This window comes from Pteropus medius, unplaced genomic scaffold (genome assembly GCF_902729225.1).
Source record: "Pteropus medius unplaced genomic scaffold, Ma_sr-lr_union100, whole genome shotgun sequence".
NCBI classification, from domain to species: Eukaryota; Metazoa; Chordata; class Mammalia; order Chiroptera; family Pteropodidae; genus Pteropus; species Pteropus medius.
This window is the reverse complement of record NW_024344436.1, coordinates 1,336,811-1,355,441: the sequence shown is the minus strand read 5'-3', so window position 1 is coordinate 1,355,441 and position 18,631 is coordinate 1,336,811. Positions and strand designations below refer to the sequence as shown.

General features: G+C 33.3%; 1 pseudogene; it reads right to left on the bottom strand.

Annotated features, from left to right (window-relative positions):
* Positions 1-120, bottom strand: LOC120610576 (uncharacterized; annotated as a pseudogene).
* Between the last annotated feature and the right edge of the window lie 18,511 nt (positions 121-18,631).

The window sequence follows — 18,631 nt, the reverse complement described above, 5'->3', positions numbered from 1 at the left end:
CCTACATGGGCACCTGGTATTCCTACATGGTCTCCCATCCAAGTACTAACCAGGCCCGACCCTGCTTAGCTTCAGAGATCAGATGAAATCAGGAACATTCAGGGTGGCATGGCCATAGACGTCAGTTTCTGATTAGATTCAGGAAATCAGTCTTTTACCCTAGCTGTCATACAAATGAAAGAAGAATGCCGTCTCAGAGGGAAAACACTTCCTCCAGTATCTATGAATCTTTTTTATATACAAAGTCTGCTATGAAATAAAAAATATATATAAGACACACAGAAAAGTAGAAAATTATGAGCTATAATCAAGAATAAAAACAACGTTCAATAGATATAGTTCCAAAGAAGAGCCAGATAGTAGAATTATAGACAATAATTTATTTTAAAAATAACTATACATAATATATATTAAATGAAATAGAGAAAAATAGGGCAAAGTGGATAAAAACTATCAATAACTTCCACATTATAAAAAAGGTTCTCAGAAAAAATTGAATAGATATTCTAGAATTGAAAAGAGCTATATCTAAAGTAAAATTTTATTAGATATGCTGAAAGCATAATGGACACATGAGAGGTTAAGCAAAGACAAATATGATTAAATAGACAGAAACTGAAGCTCAGATAGTGAAAAGTATATGTAAAACCAATAAAAAAGAACAAAGTGTGTGACACTTTAATATTCTGATATACACATAATTAGAATCCCAGAAGAGGGAGAATGAATGATGGAAGGACAGATATTCATAAGCAATGAGTACTTACAATGACAAATATGACAATAAATGTAAAAGAATTATGGGCCTCAAGTCTGGCTGTGATCCAGGCTCACAGCTAGGAATAGGATCTCGGATTTAGAATGTTACATTAGTGTAGTAGTGTGGCTCCGCCCAGCTCATGTAAGCATAATTCAGCTTACTGTATCACGCATGTGTGGCAGAATGCAATCCCCTAATACAGAAAAAGCATGCTTTCCGCAATAAAGTTGGTGTCTGCCGTTTCATTTTCATGTTAGCTCCTCGTGCTTTCTTTCAACTGGGCGTCTCACCACCGAAACCTTCCCTTCTCAATCAGCTCGGCTCTGACAAGAATATTTTATTAAGTTATAAAAACTATTGACTGTTTAAAACAATAACAATATTCATTTTTTTTAGGATTTGTAACACAAGTGGAAGTATGATACATTACAATAGTGCAAAAAACGAGAGAGTAGAAGGGTAAATGGAATCATGATATTGTAAGAATCGTGATATTGTTCATGAAGCCGTAAAATATTAATTAAAGTAGGTTATAATGTATATTGAAATTTCTAGAATAACTAAGTAATACAAAATTAGCCTAAGTTAAATATAGGATTTTAAATAAAATAATAATACATGATTGATCATAAAGAAAGAAAAAGAAGAACAAAGGAAGAAAGAAGCTATAGGACAAAAGAAAAAGAATAAATGAAAGATTTAAATCCAATCATATCAGTAATAACTATGTGCAAATAGACTAAACACTGCATTGAGACAATAATTGACAGAATTGGAATTACAGTGATAAACAAAAACCAACTGTTTTTGCCAATAAATGACACATAAACATAAATTGTAAGTAAAAAGGTAAATAAATAAATAGCACCCACACGCTAAGGAAAGCTTTAAAATTAGACTTTAAAATAAGACATTATAAGAGATGAAGAGAGATTTTCATAATGATAAAAGGGTCGGTTCAACCAGAATACAACAGAGTTTCAAAGAATCCTTAAACAAATCATTAGAATCAGTATTTCATGTTTTTGTTAAACCCTTTTAATAGGATTCAATATTGTAAATTCACTTCTCCAAATTATCTACAGAGTGAATGTAATTCTAAACAAACACCAACAGGTATTTTGTGGGATTTGAAAATAAGTTTTAAATTATTTGGAAGATTAAATGTCAAGAATAATAGACATTCCGTGAAACAAAGCAAGATACCCTTCCAGATATCAAGATAAAAGCCAAATAATTAAGATAATTGGCCAAGGGACAAACAATGGAATAAAAAAAAAGAACAGATTCACACTTACATAAAGATTTAAATATAACTAAAATAATATTGTATATCAATGAGAAAAGTTTAGACAAATAAATGAGGCTAAGATAATTGATTTTTCACAAAAAAGAAAATGAAGTTGGATATCTATTTTATAGTACATATTGAAATATATTCCATGTTGCTTAAAGGCATAGCTTTTAAAGTCAGAAGTTTTAATCTTTTTAGATAAAAATCAAAGAATATCATTATGATCACAGCATCAGAATTTCCTAAATAAGACATATTCCACAAACCTTATTAAGACAATATGTTTGACAGCATTAAAATTTAAAACTTATTAATCAAAGAGGCAGAATATACTGAAAAGACAATCCATAAGTTGAGATACAATATTTTAACATATATAACCAAAAATAAAATATTTTCCAAAATAGATTAGATTAAACCATATAAAATTGTCACTTTTGTCTATCAGAAATGGTTGAATATTGGCAATTCAATTTCTTATGGTTTAACCAGATGAAGAATTCCTATGAATCAGTCAAAAAAAAAAAAAAAAAGATAAGCATTCCAGTAGAAAAGTCAGCGAGAGATAAACTAGCATTTCTCAAAAAGAGAAACAAATAGCTAATAAATACTTGAATAGATGTCAATCTCATTAGACTCATGGAATAGTAAAATAAACCATAATTACATACATTTTCACATTCATTGAATTGGCAAAATTTATACAATCTGACAATGTGGGGAATCGCAGAGTGGCTTAAGTATTGGAGAGGATATGGGGCAAAAAATCTTGCATTCACAGCTAATTTTACTTCTTGGAAGCAAGCAGGATTAAGAACGCCCCTTTGCCCTCTCTGTCTCCTCTCTTTGCAGTACAAGAGCACAGAACTGAGAGCAGTCCTGGGTGAGTTACACATCCTTGTCAACCCTGTTTACAATGTTTGAACAATGTTTAGATCTGCAGCGTGGGCTTGCATTCCCAGGACTCTTCATTCTTTCTTGTAAATTTGTGTTTCGATTTAGTATCATTTTCCTTTAGTTAGAAGGAATATTATCTTTAACATTCCTTGCAGTCTAAGTCTACTGGTAATGGATTTTCTTACCTTTTTTTTTTTTCTCTAAAGATATCTTTATTTGGGCTCTGTTTTTAAATGATATTTTCATGAGCATGGAATTGTAAGATAGTGTTTTTTTTTCTTCCAGCATTTTGAAAGTCTAGATCACTGTCTTTTGGCTTGCATTGTTTCTAAAGAGAATTCACCAATTATTTTTACTGTTGTTTTCCTGTAAGTAATGTGTCTTTTTCTCTGATTGCTCTTAAGATTTTCTCTTTATCTTTGGCTTGCCTTGCTCACATTCCTTGATACTACTTTTTGGTTCACAGATATGTTCAATTTTGTTTTTGAGCAAGCTAATATTTTATATTGTTCTATTTTAATAATTCACTCACTAATTTAACAATTTTTGGAGCTAGGAGAGAAGACCTCAAAACTTACCAAGCCACCTTGCCTGAAGTTTTATGTAAACTTGTACTTTTACCAGATCAATAGTACTTTAATTGTTACTGTTCTAGATATAGTTCAGTGTCAGGTAAAGTTAGTAAATTCTGGTTGTTCCTGTTTTAACAAATCTTTAAGTCTCATCAAATTATTTTTAAATATATTATTTTTAACTTCAAAAAGTATTTGGCTGTATTTTTGGAATAATATTACATCTAATAGATTAATGTACCAGAACATGGTACATTTATTCACTATTCAAGATTAATCTAGACTGGTCGATAATGCATTAATATAGGTTCATATCCAAAGGCTTTTTGCTGATGTAGCAATGCTAGATCATATAAATATGTATATGTCAAGTAGTTTGTCACAGAGTTCTGTCCATAATCTTGTCTTCTTCAACAATTTTTCCAATTACTCAGAAAACATAAAGATATATATTTAAAAGTAATAGATCGCAGAGTTCTGGGGAATAATTAATATGCCAAATGACATGTACTTAGAATTTTAAAAGACTGTGATAACCTGGAAATTATAAGCTTATGATACAAATAAATAACCCATTTTTAATAAATAAATCATTTTTAAAGAACATAATCCTAAAAGTCTTGGTTTCTGGGGGAAGAGATCTGGATTCTGGAGGTTCTCCTGACTATACTGTAAGATTTTTTGTTTTTGTTTTTTGGGTTTTTTTTTTTTTGGTGAAAAACAAATACAAATTTAAGAACTCTCATTGATCAAACAAAAAAAAAAACTAATTAACATATTAAGATGTCCAATATGACCAAAACTTTTGAAACCATTTAGAAGGTAAAAAGAATTTTATATAAATGCTATTTTAACTCTAAGCTCCATCTCACTTGGTGAAAAATTAACCTCAGTTATTCTTGGGATTTCCTCTTATTTGCTGAATTATCCTGAGGTTCCTGGGTCTTATTTAGGATGAGGGTGCTAAAGACCTCCTTAACTCATTTGTCCATTGATTTATTTCTGAGATCCTATTGTTCCTGTCTACATATTCCTTTTAGGTTTATATGTCTTGACTTCTGTGCCATATTAGGGCATTTGAATGTTTATCTGAAAAGAAAAAAAGCTTATTTATTTTACTTTGTGTCTGAAAATGATTTTATTCACTTTCTTTCTTAAAGTATATTTTTGCTAAGTAAAGAATGCTAGAACAGAAAAAAATTTTCTTTCCTTTAGTAATTTTAAGATATCATTTTATTCTCTTTTAGGTTATATTGTTCCTGTGATATCTTAGCCATTATTCTTATTTTTGTTCTTTTGAAATTAATGTACATATTTGTAACCTCTCCTTTTAAAAATTTATCTTGGTCTTTGGTTTACAGAAGTTTTAATATCATGTGCCTAAAATATTATGAGTAGAGTTTGTTAAAGTTTTTGAATCTTTGGTTTGATGTCTTTAGTCAGTTTTTGAAAACTCTCTGCCCATAATTCCTGAAATGTTATTCTGTCTCATCCTCTCTCTCCCATCCTAGGGATTCTGACTACACATATGCCAGTCTTTTTATTTTATTTTTTTTTTACCATGTTCCATATATCTCTTATGCTCTTTTCTTCATTCCCCATCCTATCTTTTTACTGGCATTCAAACTGTATATGTTCTACTATTCTGTCTTCTGGTTCATAAGTCCTCTGTTTTACTATATCTAGTTTTTGATTAAACTCATTTATCAAATTATTAATTTCAGTTATTATATCTTTCCATTCTAGAATTTCCCTTTGAATCCTACTCATAGATTTAAGTAAATTCTGCTGAAATTCTCCATTTATCCTCCATTTTCTATAATATATTATTCATAGTTATTTTATAACTCTAGTCTGATAATTCCAATATCTAAATCACTTAGGTCCTATTTCTTTTACTCTGGATATTGTTATCTTCTGCAAATAGAGTAAATTGAGATCACCATAACCTTTTTGTCAATGCTAGGGCAGATAAAGTATGAGGTGGGCTGTTTAGCTCATTTTGGGATTGAGCTGATTTAAGACTTGTTAAATTTGCTTAAACTTAGTGTATTCCTAGTTTACCTTTCTCTTATTCTGTAACCTTTCAAGGCTTTTACTGGGATTAGTGTTTTCAGCAGGTCTCTTCCTTTTGTCTTTGTCTCTTCGTATCAGTAAAAGTAGAAAATTCTCTTTCTTTAGAGATTACTGCCTTAGCTCTTTAGCCTCTCACCCCACACAGCTTTATAATTCACCAAATATATTAAAAAGTAGACTATAAGTGTGTTTTATTCTCAAGTCTCCCATATTGTTACTTCAACCTAAAGCTCTGATGTTACTCTGTCCCCAGCAATACTTGTCTTCCCTGAATCAGTCTTAGGGTTGCCAGGTGAAATATGGGATGCCCACTTAAATTTGAATTTCAGATAAACAATGAGTTTATCTGCATCAGAATCAGGATCTATTTCCCAGAAAAAATTAGCTACCTTCATGCAGTTCTCTCCTCTCTAGACTATTCTTTCTCTCAGCTTTGTTATAGCCACAGCTCCCTCATACCTTTAAACATTTTTTTTTTGAAAATCTGGCTTTTCTAGTTATAATTTATTAGAAACATTGTTTTGTCATAGCTTATTCCATCTTACTTGGAAGTAAAAATTCATCCTTAAATTTTTAACTTACGTATTCAGCTATACATTTTTCCTAGCAAGCTATTATGTTTGATATGTCTATCCTACTCCGAACATAACAGAAAAAATGAACATGTTTCATATGTCCATTTATTCATCACATTCTTGCTGTCTAGCCATTTGGGGTTTAAGTCCATGCAGCTCCTTGGAATTTCTCTCAAGAGCTAGATCTTATATTATCAGTTCATACATTCTATTCCAATATGGTATTGATGAGATGTTCAGTCTAGTCAGTGAGCCAGTGAGCAACTTGGCTCTACTCTTGGTTCAAAGAAAATGACTGTCATGACCATCCCTATGCTTAAATCAAAAACAGCAGAGAAGCTACTTTTATTCATCCTTCTTTTATGAGTTTGGCCCAAACTTCTCAAGTTAAATTATAAGCAAGTCTCTGGAACCCACAAAATATGGAACAATTATACTGTCTGATGTACCAAATGAGCTTTAAAAATGATGGAAAAAATAATTCCTATCCCATCTCATACAATCAGACCCAGAAGATGGAAGATTTCATTCTCACTCACTACTCATTGGTCTATGTTTTTATTAATTTTTAGGCCCTATTTAAAGATCTTTATTCTGCTTTCTCTCTTTCTTGTTACTCTAATTTTATCCATCATTTGTAAGTGTTAGCAACACAAGATTCTCCTTAGATTTTAAAATTATACTACATTTGACTGGAAATCCAGTAGTTTTCTTTATTTTTTTTTGTTTTTCCCTATACTGATTTGGAAGATATAAACTTCATTTCTGTTCTGTGGGAGTTTACATTTAAATATTTAACAATCAAACCTTATACTTTTCCTAACAAAAATAGCTACCTTCCCCATGAAGAACATAATGACCTTAGAATACATTTACTTTACTCTTAAACCCTCTTTTTGAATTTTATAAGTTATATCTGTCTAATATTGTATTCCTATCCCGATTTTAAACATAAATTATTATGTTTAGAGTCTACACTATTTTAGATTCATTAAGATGTTCTACTAATATTTTTGTTTATCATCGTTTTATGTAGCCCATTTTTAAAATTTATTGCCTTCTTGCTTAACTATGACTTTTATTAGTTCTTTTGTTGAAGAAATATTATTTTGTAGATGTCTAAAAATGTCTTTGTTTTTTCCTCATTCTTGAACAGTGTATTAGCTAGACACCAGATTTTAATTTAAAGCTATTTATGTCTTAAATATACTATTTCCTGTTCTTCTATTACCTAGAACTTTTTACGAGTTGGATGTTTTTCCTTTATAGGTAATATTTATTATTTCGTGGTAAATTTTAATACTTTATACCTAATATTCTTCCATTTTATTACAGTATATGTGTTGTGATTTTTACAAATATTCTTTATTTTTTAATTATAGCTGGCATACAATACTATATTAGTTTCAGGTGCACAAAATAGTGATTAAACATTTATATAACTTACAAAGTGATCACCCTGATAAATCTAGTTCCCATCTGACACCATACATCATTATTACAATATTAAAGTGATCTTTAGACAAGCGTAGCACTGGGAGGTGTGATTTTTTATTAATTGACTATATATTTTGTGCATTTTTTAAACGTGAGTACTTATGACTTTCTTTAGTTCTGGAAAATTTCATTATCTTTTCAAATATTGCCTCTTCCCCAATCTCTGTACTCAATTTCTGGAATGTCTATGCTTCATATAGAAAATGCTTCATTTTCTATAATACATATTTTTAAACTTCTATTTCATTTTTTAAAATTAAAAATTGTATAGGCAGTTTGGATGATTTACTAAAGTATATTTTCTTTATTCTCTTTTTTTTACTATTTATAATTTTTTTTACTATTTTTCTAACCCATCTATTAACTTTTTATTTTCAATGACATATTTCAACTTTAATATCTATTTTGTTTCTTTATGATATCAGTTTATTCTTTTTTTATAATTATATACTTGTCTTATGAATTCTCTTTCTTCCTGTATCTTTAAACTTGTTTTAAAATCTTATCTCTCTAGGTCTTTGATATAAATTACTTTGTTTATTGTATCGTTGGGCTGTATTTTTAAGTATAGCCAGTACTTGTTATTTGAAGATTCTGTATTTGTGAACTCAACTATTTGCTAAAATTTATTTGTGACACCAAAATCAATAGTGAGGCAATTTTGCAGTCATATGCACTCAAATGGCAACAAAAAATTTGAGTGCCCGACAAGGTCAAGCAAAGTCATACTCTCCCTTCTTGTTTAGGCTCTCATACTGTAAACAAGTATCATTTTTATAACATATTTAGTGCCATATTTTCACATTTTTGTACTTTTGTTAGTGACTTTTCTGTTGAAAGTAGTCCCCAGTGTGTATTGAAGTACTCATAAGGGTTCACAAGTGCAAGAAGGCTGAGATGTGCCTCAAGGAGAAATATGTGTGTTAAATAAGCTTCAACGGGCAAGAGTTATATGAGCTGTTGACTATGAGCTCAATGTTAAAGAATTAACAATATATAGGCATATCTCGTTTTATTGCACTTGCTTTATTGTGCTTTGCAGATTCTGTGTTTTTTATAAATTGAAGGTTTGTAGCAACTCTGCAAGTCAATCAAGTAAGTCAATTGGCACCATTTTTCCAACAGCATTTGCTCACTCTATGTCTCTGTGTCATGTTTTGGTAATTCTCACAATATTTTAAACATTTTTATTATTGTTATATTTGTTGTGGTGATTTGCGATCAGTGATCTTTGATGTTACTATTGTAGTTGTGTTGGGGCAACACAAACCATGCCCATACAAGACAACAAACTTAATTGGTAAATGTTATGTGTGTTCTGACTTTCCCTGTCATTTTTTCCTCAGTCCTCCCTATTCCTTGAAACACAACAATATTGAGATCAGGCCAACTAATGGCTTGTAAGTGTTCAAGTAAAAGGAAGAGTTGCATGTCTCTCACATTAAATCAAGCTAGAAATAATTAAGCTTAACAAGGAACACATATCAAAACTGAGATAGGCCAAATCTAGGCTTCTAGTGCCAAACAATTAGCCTAGTTATGAATGCAAAGGAAAAGTTCTTGAAAAAATTAAAGTGTTACCCCAATGAATACATCAATAAGAAAGCAAAATAGCCATTTTACTAATATAGAAAAGGTAATAGTGGTCTGGATAAAAGATCAAATGGACCACAACATTTCTGAAGTCAAAGTCTAATCCAGAGCAAAGCCCTAACTTTCTTCAGTTTTATGAAGGCTGAGAGAAGTGTGAAAGCTGCAGAAGAAGATCTTGAAGTTAGCAGAGGTTTGTTTGTGAGGTTTAAGAAAAGAAGCCATCCCCACAACAGAAAAGTGCAGGTGAAGCACAAAGTACTGATATAGAAGCTACATCAAGTTATCCAGAGATCTAGCTAAGATTATTAATGATGGTGGCTACACTAAACATATTTTCAATGAAGACAAAACAGCCTTATATTTGAAGGAGATGCCATCTACGACTTTCACAGTTAGAGAGGAGAAGTCAATATCTGGCTTCAGATCTTCAAAGGACAGACTGACTCTCTTGTTAAGAGCTAATGCAGCTGATGACTTTAAGTTGAAGACATTGCTCATTTACTATTCTGAAAATACTAGAACTCTTAAGAATGATATTTTCAAATATATTTTTCCTGTGCTCTATGAATGGAAAACAAAGCCTATATCACACTCGTTTGTAACATCGTTTACTGACTATTTTAAGCCCACTGTTGAGACATACCACTCAGGAAAAAAATTTTTTCAAAATATGGCTGCCCTTACCATGCACCTGGTCACCCAAGAACTCTAATGGAGATGAACAATGAGATTAATGTTGTTTTCATACCTACTAATGAAATATTCACTCTGCAGCCCATGGATCAAGGAGTAATTTTGACTTTCAAGTCTTCTTATTTAAGAAATGCATTTTGTAAGATGATAGCTTCCATAGATAGTGATTCCTCTGATAAATATGGACAAAGTAAATTGAAAATCTTCTGGAATGGATTCGTCATTCTAGATGCCATAAAAACTCTCTGATTCATGGGAAGAGGTCAAACATCAACCTTAAGAAGAGTTTTGAAGAAGTTGATTCTAACCCTCATGGATGACTTTGAGGGGTTTAAGACAGTGGAGTAAATAACTGCACATGTATTGGGAATAGCAAGAGAATTAGAATTAAAAGTGAAGTCTGAGAATGTGATCGAATTGCTGCAATTTAATGACAAGACTTTAATGGATGAGGGATTGCTTCTTATAAATGAGCAAAGAATGTGATTTCAGGAGATGGAAGCTACTCTTGGTGAAGATGCCGTGAAGATTGTTGTAATGGCAACAAAGGATTTAGAATATTACATAAACTTAATTAAATAGCAACTGTATTTGAGAGAATTAACTCCAATTTTGAAAGTTCTACTGTGGGGAAAATGATATCAAACAGTATTGCATGCTACAGAGAAATTGTTCATGAAAGGAAAATTCAATTTTACTGTCATCTTATTTCAAGAAATTGTCACAGCCACTCCAGCCTTCATCAACTACCATCCTGATCACTCAGCAGCCATCAGTACTAAGACCCTCTACCAGCAAAAATATTATTATTTGTTGAAGGTGCAGATAAAAGTTAGCAACTTTTAGTAATATTTTTTAATTGAGGTATATACATTTTTGACATAATGCTATTGAACACTTACTAGACTACAGTATAGTGAAAACATTACTTTTATATACACTGAAAAAACAAAAAAAATCATGCAACTCACTTCATGCAATATTCACCACATCACACTGCAATATCTGAGATATTCTTGTATATTATTAAATAAATTGCCTTTAAACAGAAGTATACATAAAACAAGGTATTGAAATGATCAGTTGGTGTAATGTTGTTACCAGAGACTTACAGGAACCCTGAAATTTCCCCTAGGAGCAATGATTTGAGTATTCACTCTTTTGTTGCAACTTTATAAAACATAACTATGTTGAAAAACAAGAGTTAACTGTGTGAGATATCTCTATATGTTTATAATTTTTACATAAGTGTTTATCTTCTATTGATTCTATCTTTCATAACAGTCATGCAGAATCTCACATTGTGATGAATACCTAGGGGAGAGTTAATTTTTAAATAATTTTTTTAAATTTTACAATTACAGTTGACATATAATATTATATTAGTTTCAGGTGTACAATATAATGATTAAACATTTATATAACTTACGAAGTGATCATCCCAATAAATCTAGTTCCCATCTGACACCACATATAGTTATTACAATATTATTGACTTTGTTCCTTATGCTATACTTTATACACCTGTGACTTTTGTAACTACCAATTTACCTCTTAATCTCTTTTCTTCCTTCACCCACTCCCTCAAACCTCTTCCATTTGGCAACCACTAAAATGTTGTCCATACCTATAAGTTTGTTTCTGTTTTGTTTGTTCATTTATTTTGTTTTTGTGTTTAGATTCCACATATAAGTGAAAGCATATGATATTTGTCTTTCTCTGCCTGACTTATTTCACTCAGATTAATCCCTCTAGATTAATCTATGTTGTTGCAGATGGCAAGATTTCATTCTTTTTTATGACTAAGTAATGTTCCATTGTATATTTGTACTGTTCCTTCTTTATCCATTCATCTATTGATGGACACTTGGGTTTCTTCTATATCTTGGCTATTGTAAATAATGCTGCAATGAACAAATGGATGCATATGTCTTTTTTTTTTTTATCTGTGCTGGCACCTGGTATAGTTAAACAACAGAGTTGGCATGAGCAAGGCCAACCAGCTACTGGCTGCTGTTCTCCCAGCAGTGTCACACTTGCCTGGGTACAAGGCAACCTAGGCAGCTGCCTACAGCTGGGGTGCATATGACTTTTTAAATAAAGAGTTTGGACTTCTTCTGATAAATATACAGAAATGGGAATACCGGGTCTTTGTCTCTTATGACAGCCTTTGTTTTAAAGTCTATCTTGTCTGGTATAAGTAATGCTACCCCATCATTTTTTGTTTGTTTCCATTTTTATTATATCTTTTTCCATCCCTTTACTTTAGTCTGTGTGTGTCTTTTGATCTAAAGTGAGTCTCTTGTAGGCATATGTAAGGGTCTTGTTCTGTTATACATTCAGCACCCTGTGTCTTTTGATTGGAGCACTTAATCCATTTGTATTGAAAGTAATCATTGATATATATGTAGTTATTGCCATTGTTTCATTTATATTTTTTTAATTTTTGTCTTCTTTTTTTTTTTCTTAAAAAGTCCCTTTAACATTTCTTGTAATATTGGTTTGGTAGTGATGAACTCCTGCTTTTTCTTGTCCGGGAACCTCCCTATCTGCTCTTCGATTCTAAATGATAGCTTTCCTGGGTAAGTTCTTGGTTGTAGGTCTTTGCTTTTCATCACTTTGAATATTTTGTGCCAATCCTCCCTTCTGGCCTGCAAAGTTTCTGTTGAAAAATCGGCTGACAGTCTCATGGGAGCTCCTTTGTAGGTAACTAACTGCTTTGTTTTTGCTGCTTTTAAGATCCTTTGTCTTTAACCTTTGGCATTTTAATCATGATTTATCTTAGAGTATGCCTCTTTGGGTTTATCTTGTTTGGAACTACTGCATTTCCTGGGCTTGTATGTCTATTTCCTTTGCCAGGTTAGGGATTTTCTGTCATTATTACTTCAAAGAGGTTTTCAATTCCTTGCTCTTTCTCTTCTTCTGGAATCCCTATGACATGAATGTTTTTACATTTGATGTTGTCTCAGAGGACTGTTAAACTATCCTCATTTTTGGAGGGTTCTTTTTTTTTTCTGTTTTGATTGGATGTTTTCTGCTACCTTGTCTTCCAAATTGCCCATTACATCCTCTGCTTCATCTAATCTACCGTTGATTTCCTCTAATATATATTTTGTTTGATATTCTATTTTTCATTTCTAATTTGTTCTTTTTTATGTTTTCAATCTCCGTTTTTATCTTCATCTCTTTGTAGAAGTTCTCACTGAGATCACTGAGCATCCTATTTGGCCACCAGTGTTTTGAACTCTGCATCTAGTAGATTGCTTGTTTCCATTTTTTTTTTAGTTCTTTTCATGGAGTTTTGTTCTGTTATCTCATTTGGGACATGTTTCTTTTCCTCTTCACTTTGACTGCCTCTCTACGTTTGTTTCTATGTATTAGGTAGAGCTTCTATGTCTTCAGGTCTTGGTAGACTCACTTTAGATCAAATGACACACACAGACAAAAAGTAAAGAGATGGAAAATATATTTCATAAAAATGTAAACAAAAAAAAATGTGGAGTAGCATTACTTGGCCTTATGTTGCGGGTGTCCTGTATGGTCTAGTGACACGGTCTTCCTTGTCACATGAGTTAGGTGCTCCAGATGTGTTTTTTGTGTGGATTGTGTGTGTCATCCTATTGTAGTGAGCCTTGATTGCTGTTGGCCTGTCAATGGGAGGGATTGACCCTTAGGCTGATTGGTTGTGAGGATGGCTGTGACTACAGTGGTAAAGCTGTCATAAAGAAGTTGACTCTACCGAACAGGATTCACTTTAGCAGGGCTCTGATGCCTGCCAAGTCTGCACTTTGGGTGAGTTGCGTGTGGAGGTGGTTGGGTGGTGCTCTGGTGTGATCTGAAGATGGCCACCAGATGTATTAGTTCTGAGACCTCTTGGGAGGAGCTCTGGTGTGGGCAAAGTTCAACCTCTGTATGTGTCCTGCCCAGGGTCACTTGGTATGACCTAAAAAATAGATCTGCAAATGATTGCCACCTGTACTGGGCTTGGAGGTACCTGTGAGCTGAGGCTGGCTGCTGCTAATGCCAGGCTTTGGGCTGCTTACCAAGTTGTATGGGGCACACAGAGTCTAGATACTGCTTGTTGGGATTTGTGAACCTTTGAGAGATTTTATGAAAGTTCACAGCTTGAGCCAAGACAAGCCATTTGCATGGAAATGCCACTGGAAGTGGCTTGGGTGAGCCTGCAAGTTGGGTAGGAAGGGATCTCAGGGAATCACCGGGGAGGGGCAAATTGTGTTAGCCAGGTTGATAGAGATTCAGATACAGTGCCAACCTGTGGGTGCAGGCTGGGTGGTGGGAGGGCTCAACAAAGCTTCTGCCAGAACTTCTGTCTGAGAGAAAGCTTCCTTCTCCTTAGGCTCTCGCCCTGAAGCCAGACAATTCAGTTCCTCCCTATATGTTCCTGGTGCCTTTCAAGCAGCTGCCTCAGCACTGAAACTCAGAGTGAGTCCTTTAGTGTGTGAGTTTATTCATGGGCCCATTAAGTGTAATGCATGGGACTTTAGCAGCCCTCCATCTCACTCAGCCACAATCTTCACTGGTTTTCACAACCCGAAGTTGTGGGAACTTCTTTCCCATCACTGAAACCCTAGTCTGGAGAGCCTGATGTGGATCTCGGATCCCTCGCTCTTCAGGGAGTCCTCCACAGCTGAGATATCCCTCCTGATTTTTAACCACCAAATGTGGGAACCAGCTTATTCCAAATCTCTGCCACTCCTGCCAGTCTCGAGGTGGCTCCTATAGGACTTGTGTTCAGCTAGACTTCAGGCAATTCTCAATTATGGTTGTTCTGTAATTTAATTATACGTTTAAGGTAGTCATGGGAGCAGATAAGCATAGTGCTTATCTACTCCACCATCTTGACCGGAAGCCCCACTATGGGATAATATTTTTTCCCAGCTTTACTGAGATATAATTAACATGTATCTCAATTGTTAAAATCTATTCTCTTAACAATTTTCATGTATATGACACAGTCACTATACTGTACATTAGATCTCCAGAATTTACTTACTTAACTGGAAGTTAGTACCCATTGACCAACATCTCCTTATGTCCCTCACCCCATCTCACCTCCAACTCCTGGCAGCAACTATTCTGGTTGCTGTTTCTATGAGTCTGGCTTTTTTTTTTTTTTTTTAAGATTACACATATCATAATGATTATACAGCATTTTTGTCTTTTTCTGTCTGACTTATTTCAATCAGCATCATACCAAGTCCATCCATGTTATCACATGTTGTTGATGTTGTTCCTTCTTTTCTATGATTGAATAATATTCTATTACTTATAAAATAAAATATTTTTTATCCTCTCATCCATTTCTTTCTCTTGGCTATTGTTAATAATGCTGCAATGAATATAAGAGTACAGATATTTCTTTGAGACCCATTTTTTTTTCATTCAGATATATATACCCAAGAGTGGTAGTTCTATTTTTAATTTTTTGAGTAACCTCCATACTGTTAACCAATTTACATTTCCACTGACAGTGGAAAAAGAAAATCTAAACCACAGTAAGATATCACCTTTTACCTATTTGGATGGATTTATCAAAATTACAATAAATTACAAATGATTAGTGATTTTATAATCTTTTCATGTACCTGTTGCTCAGTTGAATACCTTCTTTGGAAACATATCTATTCAGATAGTTTACCCACTTTTTAATCAGATTTCTTTTTTATATTAAGTTGTGTGATATTTTTGTTATGCAACATATTTTAGATATTTTAGATATTAACACTTTATCTGATATATGGTTTGCAAATATTTTCTCCTATTCTGTACACTGACTCATCATTCTATTGATTGCTTCTTTTGCTGTGCAGAAGATGTTTAGTTTGTTGTACTCCCGCTTGTTTATTTTTACATTCATTTTTACTCTATTAGTGAGAGACATAAATTTGGACCAATTAAAACTATCACAGAATATTAGTTTTCCCATATGCAAAATGAGACTGATACAGCTTATTGTGTGTGGTTGTACGTCAGTAAGATGGCTTCCAATGACTCCTTTTTGATATTCACACCCTTGTGTACTCTTTTTCCCTGCAGTATTGGGTGGAGTTATTGACTTGCTTTTAATAAATAAAATATTGTAGTAGTGGTGGGGTGTCATTTCCAAGGTTAAGTTACAAGTAGACTATGGCTTCTATCCTAGGTTGTCTCTTATCTCTCTTAGATCACTTCACCTTGGGAGAAGCTAGCCATCATGTTGTCAGGTGGCCCTGTGGAGAGGTCCACATAGCAAGGAACTAAAGGCTTCCAACAGCCATGTCTGCAGTCTTGGAAGTGCGTCCTCCCTGAGTTGAGCCTTGAGATGTCTGCAGCCTCTGCCAATATTTTGGTTGCAGCCTCATGACAGACCCTCTGTCATAACGATGTGGCTAAACCACTTCCAGATTCCTGACTCACAAAAACCCACAGAAAATAACTGTTTTTTTTTTCATTAGCTAGATTTTGGGGTGATTTGTTACAGAGAAAATAGTAACTAATATACTTTGCCAGTGGTATTATTATTTAAACTCTATATGTTATGCTTTTGAGAGAGATTTTTATAAAAGGGCAGGCCTTAAGGAACATAAAAATTAAGAAAGGATGCAAATACAGACTTACGTCAATTGTGAAGCATACTTATTATAATTTGCTTGTTTACCAGTTAGTGAGGTGCCACCCGACCCTATGTGTAGGACTTTAAAAAAGAAATGTCGGATGTTTCTCTTAGGAAGATTTCTAGGACAAACTGAACTCAAAGAGTGACTAGTCACATAGGGCTTGATAGCTATGCATTCATTGAAAGAACTAATTATCTCTAAGGGTTACCTAGTAGGTCATCTGAGGTCCCTAATGAATCTTTCTTAATTTTATTTCCACTTTTAAACTTGCATGAATAGTTCTGATGATAATTACCAAATGTAGATATGTATGGAAAATCAGCATTCCACAAATATCCAACTTGGCCAGATTTTATACACATGTGGCTGCTTGAAATTCAGCAAATTTCATTAGAATCACATGTTTGCTTAGAGAAATAATAACCAAAAACTGTGCTGAGAACACACACACACACACTCACGTGTGTGTGCAAATAGATGCAGAAAAGCGGAAATCTTAAGTTGAACTTGTAAGAATTTTAAGCTCGAAGTTGGATCTTCTGAAATCCCTCTCTGCTACTATCACTACTACTAATATATCCTAGATCTATCTGTTTATAATTACTCTGCTTTCGTAGTTTGCTATATTTTATGAGATAATAATACTGTTGTATATTACAGTATTGTTCACTGCCAACATTTTAATTATTCTTTTACATATTCTATGCTTACCAGCATCTTTGCTCAATTGCTAAAATATTAATCTAATTATTATCAAGTAAATATATTTAGTTTCCATTAACTAACAGTTGAAAATATGCTTACTTGATAATAATTACATTAATATTTTATGCATACATATATCTTTTTCCCCTACCATTCCCTAGCCTTTAGAATGTCATCAAGAAAATATGTCCTTATCTCTTAAAATTTCAGTTTCTTCTTCAAGTCTTTTTTTCCTCAGCCAGTGTCCTACTTTCATCTGTAATAAACTCAAGGATATTTAACAAGGATTATATTTTTGAGCCATATTGCAACCTGAGCTTCTATACTCTTTATACTCTGTGACCTTTACAATGCTTTTCAGCCTTCACTTATATTCTTTTCAAGCTTAGAACTTCTCTACTTTTAGGACCACCATCTGCCATCTTAAAATTAATGTGGCAAAAGAGAATTCTTGACTTTCTACCAATCCTCATTCTTTTCAAAACCCAACTCCTCTGTGGTCTTCTCCATCTCAATAAAAATAGTTACCTGTTGTTTGAGCCAAACATTTAGGAGTTATCCATAATGCCTCCCTTTCTTTCATTCCCCACTTCATAAACATAAGCATGTCTTATGAACTCTTATCACATGGCTGCCTTTATCTAATCGTTCATATTTTGGCTTCAATGTTCTTTCTTCAGAGACCTTCCTTTCCTACTCAGTATATGATAACCGTAGCCACTTGCAGTCACATCACTTTATTTAAATCATCATTACCACTTGTTTTCCTCACTTTTGTTTGCTTTCTGTTTCTTCCTGCCTTCTGCCCTCAATACTAGAATATAACTCTATGAGGGCAGGGACCTCGCATATCTTATTAACCATAATGGTTAACACAGTTGATGAACAAAAGATTTTCACGAAATTAATACTAATCTTAGGCCTTCTCCTTTACAATAAAGGCACTATAAGTTTCTTTGATGAAATTCCTTGAACATGTTCTTCCCTTTATTGTCAACTGCTGTCCCTCAACATATCCCTATGTCCCAGTTGTCCCATCCATTTTTGAGCCTGATATGGCCTTATCAGTACTTCTCTCTCTAAAACTCTGGACATTCCAAATGCTTGACCTTTCTTCTTCCTTCTAGTGCTAATTTTTGACTCCTGATTTCTCTTTTACTACACTCCAGCAGCCAAGAGTAGCTCAAGAAATTTATAACACGGTGCTGATTTGATCCATAACAAACACAGCTATTTAAGCCAGTTAACCCCTCACTCCTTAGTTACGTTTGTTTCCATCTTGATCACTTGTTAACTTTTTACCAAATTTCTACAGGACTATACCAAAGTGTATTCAATCTTCACAATGCCAG